General features: G+C 45.1%; 4 non-coding genes across 4 annotated transcripts; all 4 read left to right on the forward strand.

Moving 5' to 3' along the window:
- Nucleotides 1-555: 555 nt before the first annotated feature.
- Nucleotides 556-674, forward strand: LOC139068174 (5S ribosomal RNA). Its single transcript, XR_011519773.1, has one exon. It is a non-coding gene; the product is annotated as a 5S ribosomal RNA (ribosomal RNA).
- Nucleotides 675-1,935: 1,261 nt separating this feature from the next.
- LOC139068204 (5S ribosomal RNA) lies at nt 1,936-2,054 on the forward strand. The gene has a single exon (XR_011519803.1). It is a non-coding gene; the product is annotated as a 5S ribosomal RNA (ribosomal RNA).
- Nucleotides 2,055-3,313: 1,259 nt separating this feature from the next.
- On the forward strand, nt 3,314-3,432 carry LOC139068310 (5S ribosomal RNA). The gene has a single exon (XR_011519909.1). It is a non-coding gene; the product is annotated as a 5S ribosomal RNA (ribosomal RNA).
- A 1,261-nt stretch (nt 3,433-4,693) lies between these two features.
- On the forward strand, nt 4,694-4,812 carry LOC139068186 (5S ribosomal RNA). Its single transcript, XR_011519785.1, has one exon. It is a non-coding gene; the product is annotated as a 5S ribosomal RNA (ribosomal RNA).
- Nucleotides 4,813-5,000: the final 188 nt, after the last annotated feature.

The following is a 5,000-nucleotide window of genomic DNA, read 5'->3' on the forward strand; positions in this document are numbered from 1 at the left end:
CATCAAAATGCACCAATAGGTCTTTTCCACAAAGACCCAAATAGGTTGTTGGAGAAACACATTGCAATTTATTGCTGCCAAACACAAGAAAAGCTGAACTCACAAACTAAGAAAAATCGGGCGCCAGCCGGCCGGCACCTGTTTGCAAGGATTTCACCCACAGAGCCCGGCCAGACGCAGCCCGAACAGGGGGGCGTGGGTCCCACTTTCCATGGGCCCACCACTCATAGGAGGGACAAAGGAAAAACGAGGTACTTCTCTCAACTGAGGTGAAGGTGGCCTTTTTGTACATCCAAATGTTAAATAATATCGTTTGTACTTTCTGACGTCTGCGATGTGAACAAATTTGGATTAAAGCGCATGAACCTATTCTACTGTGTCACTACACAAGCTCCCCTCTCCGCTTTCGCCCACGGAGCCTGGCCAGACACAGCTCAAACTGGGGATGAGGGCGGTTTACTGGAAAGGCCTCAAATTGCAGCATTCCATTCAATGGCAGCCAAGGGCACAACTGTCTCTGCACCCATAAAACGGAGGACGGAAGGACAAGCCTTCGCTTACGGCCATACCACCCTGAACACGCCCGATCTCGTCTGATCTCGGAAGCTAAGCAGGGTCGGGCCTGGTTAGTACTTGGATGGGAGACCGCCTGGGAATACCAGGTGCTGTAAGCTTTTGTCCTTGTCTTTTGAGCCAGCAGAGGGTGCTGTTACGCACTCGCCCTTCTGAGGAACAACACCTTACAGACCTCAAACAGTTACAACAGCATATTGCACTTTTCCTTAACCCTTTCATGCATAATAGTCACTCAAGTGGACAGGTATTCAAAATTGTTATTTATTTATTTTTGCTATTAAGCACAGCTGTTGAAGACTTTATTGCATTTGAGCACCTCCATTTGGACTTTGGTAAGCCAAGCCAACATATTTCATGTTCAGATTGCACGCTGTTCACTGAGGTGGACATGTAATAAATTATTTGTAAATTATACATTTTTACAAAAAATATTTGTTGAAATTTGTTTCATTCACACCTAAAGATGAATCAAAAAATTGTTAAAAAAAAATCATGGTTGAAGATTTCATAATTCATGCATCAAAGGGTTAACACAGAAATGTCAAAAAGCCCATTCCCTGGGGCAATCAGGTTTTAAAAGAGCGTTTCTTCTTCAATACGTTCACATTTTACTTCCCAAGTTGCAATAGAGAAAATCCAACTCATCTATCTGTGACTTACTTGCAATTCAGGGATCTAACTAAAGATTGTCATTAAGATTTCGTTCCGGAGCAAGGCTCTGCAGCCTGCGGCCATGGTGGCACGTCGCAAGTCTTTGCCGCTACGCTACCAGCTAAAAGAAATGTGGGCCTTTTACTGGAATGGCATCAAAATGCACCAATAGGTCTTTTCCACAAAGACCCAAATAGGTTGTTGGAGAAACACATTGCAATTTATTGCTGCCAAACACAAGAAAAAATGAACTCACAAACTAAGAAAAATCGGGCGCCAGCCGGCCGGCACCTGTTTGCAAGGATTTCACCCACAGAGCCCGGCCAGACGCAGCCCGAACAGGGGGGTGTGGGTCCCACTTTCCATGGGCCCACCACTCATAGGAGGGACAAAGGAAAAACGAGGTACTTCTCTCAACTGAGGTGAAGGTGGCCTTTTTGTACATCCAAATGTTAAATAATATCGTTTGTACTTTCTGACGTCTGCGATGTGAACAAATTTGGATTAAAGCGCATGAACCTATTCTACTGTGTCACTACACAAGCTCCCCTCTCCGCTTTCGCCCACGGAGCCCGGCCAGACACAGCTCAAACTGGGGATGAGGGCGGTTTACTGGAAAGGCCTCAAATTGCAGCATTCCATTCAATGGCAGCCAAGGGCACAACTGTCTCTGCACCCATAAAACAGAGGACGGAAGAAGAAGCCTTCGCTTACGGCCATACCACCCTGAACACGCCCGATCTCGTCTGATCTCGGAAGCTAAGCAGGGTCGGGCCTGGTTAGTACTTGGATGGGAGACCGCCTGGGAATACCAGGTGCTGTAAGATTTTGTCCTTGTCTTTTGAGCCAGCAGAGGGTGCTGTTACGCACTCGCCCTTCTGAGGAACAACACCTTACAGACCTCAAACAGTTACAACAGCATATTGCACTTTTCCTTAACCCTTTCATGCATAATAGTCACTCAAGTGGACAGGTACTCAAAATTGTTATTTATTTATTTTTGCTATTAAGCACAGCTGTTGAAGACTTTATTGCATTTGAGCACCTCCATTTGGACTTTGGTAAGCCAAGCCAACATATTTCATGTTCAGATTGCACGCTGTTCACTGAGGTGGACATGTAATAAATTATTTGTAAATTATACATTTTTACAAAAAATATTTGTTGAAATTTGTTTCATTCACACCTAAAGATGAATCAAAAAATTGTTAAAAAAAATCATGGTTGAAGATTTCATAATTCATGCATCAAAGGGTTAACACAGAAATGTCAAAAAGCCCATTCCCTGGGGCAATCAGGTTTTAAAAGAGCGTTTCTTCTTCAATACGTTCACATTTTACTTCCCAAGTTGCAATAGAGAAAATCCAACTCATCTATCTGTGACTTACTTGCAATTCAGGGATCTAACTAAAGATTGTCATTAAGATTTCGTTCCGGAGCAAGGCTCTGCAGCCTGCGGCCATGATGGCACGTCGCAAGTCTTTGCCGCTACGCTACCAGCTAAAAGAAATGTGGGCCTTTTACTGGAATGGCATCAAAATGCACCAATAGGTCTTTTCCACAAAGACCCAAATAGGTTGTTGGAGAAACACATTGCAATTTATTGCTGCCAAACACAAGAAAAGCTGAACTCACAAACTAAGAAAAATCGGGCGCCAGCCGGCCGGCACCTGTTTGCAAGGATTTCACCCACAGAGCCCGGCCAGACGCAGCCCGAACAGGGGGGCGTGGGTCCCACTTTCCATGGGCCCACCACTCATAGGAGGGACAAAGGAAAAACGAGGTACTTCTCTCAACTGAGGTGAAGGTGGCCTTTTTGTACATCCAAATGTTAAATAATATCGTTTGTACTTTCTGACGTCTGCGATGTGAACAAATTTGGATTAAAGCGCATGAACCTATTCTACTGTGTCACTACACAAGCTCCCCTCTCCGCTTTCGCCCACGGAGCCCGGCCAGACACAGCTCAAACTGGGGATGAGGGCGGTTTACTGGAAAGGCCTCAAATTGCAGCATTCCATTCAATGGCAGCCAAGGGCACAACTGTCTCTGCACCCATAAAACGGAGGACGGAAGGAAAGCCTTCGCTTACGGCCATACCACCCTGAACACGCCCGATCTTGTCTGATCCCGGAAGCTAAGCAGGGTCGGGCCTGGTTAGTACTTGGATGGGAGACCGCCTGGGAATACCAGGTGCTGTAAGCTTTTGTCCTTGTCTTTTGAGCCAGCAGAGGGTGCTGTTACGCACTCGCCCTTCTGAGGAACAACACCTTACAGACCTCAAACAGTTACAACAGCATATTGCACTTTTCCTTAACCCTTTCATGCATAATAGTCACTCAAGTGGACAGGTACTCAAAATTGATATTTATTTATTTTTGCTATTAAGCACAGCTGTTGAAGACTTTATTGCATTTGAGCACCTCCATTTGGACTTTGGTAAGCCAAGCCAACATATTTCATGTTCAGATTGCACGCTGTTCACTGAGGTGGACATGTAATAAATTATTTGTAAATTATACATTTTTACAAAAAATATTTGTTGAAATTTGTTTCATTCACACCTAAAGATGAATCAAAAAATTGTTAAAAAAAATCATGGTTGAAGATTTCATAATTCATGCATCAAAGGGTTAACACAGAAATGTCAAAAAGCCCATTCCCTGGGGCAATCAGGTTTTAAAAGAGCGTTTCTTCTTCAATACGTTCACATTTTACTTCCCAAGTTTGCAATAGAGAAAATCCAACTCATCTATCTGTGACTTACTTGCAATTCAGGGATCTAACTAAAGATTGTCATTAAGATTTCGTTCCGGAGCAAGGCTCTGCAGCCTGCGGCCATGATGGCACGTCGCAAGTCTTTGCCGCTACGCTACCAGCTAAAAGAAATGTGGGCCTTTTACTGGAATGGCATCAAAATGCACCAATAGGTCTTTTCCACAAAGACCCAAATAGGTTGTTGGAGAAACACATTGCAATTTATTGCTGCCAAACACAAGAAAAGCTGAACTCACAAACTAAGAAAAATCGGGCGCCAGCCGGCCGGCACCTGTTTGCAAGGATTTCACCCACAGAGCCCGGCCAGACGCAGCCCGAACAGGGGGGCGTGGGTCCCACTTTCCATGGGCCCACCACTCATAGGAGGGACAAAGGAAAAACGAGGTACTTCTCTCAACTGAGGTGAAGGTGGCCTTTTTGTACATCCAAATGTTAAATGATATCGTTTGTACTTTCTGACGTCTGCGATGTGAACAAATTTGGATTAAAGCGCATGAACCTATTCTACTGTGTCACTACACAAGCTCCCCTCTCCGCTTTCGCCCACGGAGCCTGGCCAGACACAGCTCAAACTGGGGATGAGGGCGGTTTACTGGAAAGGCCTCAAATTGCAGCATTCCATTCAATGGCAGCCAAGGGCACAACTGTCTCTGCACCCATAAAACGGAGGACGGAAGGACAAGCCTTCGCTTACGGCCATACCACCCTGAACACGCCCGATCTCGTCTGATCTCGGAAGCTAAGCAGGGTCGGGCCTGGTTAGTACTTGGATGGGAGACCGCCTGGGAATACCAGGTGCTGTAAGCTTTTGTCCTTGTCTTTTGAGCCAGCAGAGGGTGCTGTTACGCACTCGCCCTTCTGAGGAACAACACCTTACAGACCTCAAACAGTTACAACAGCATATTGCACTTTTCCTTAACCCTTTCATGCATAATAGTCACTCAAGTGGACAGGTATTCAAAATTGTTATTTATTTATTTTTGCTATTAAGCACA

Source organism: Nothobranchius furzeri, chromosome 2, assembly GCF_043380555.1.
Source record: "Nothobranchius furzeri strain GRZ-AD chromosome 2, NfurGRZ-RIMD1, whole genome shotgun sequence".
Classification (NCBI taxonomy): Eukaryota; Metazoa; Chordata; class Actinopteri; order Cyprinodontiformes; family Nothobranchiidae; genus Nothobranchius; species Nothobranchius furzeri.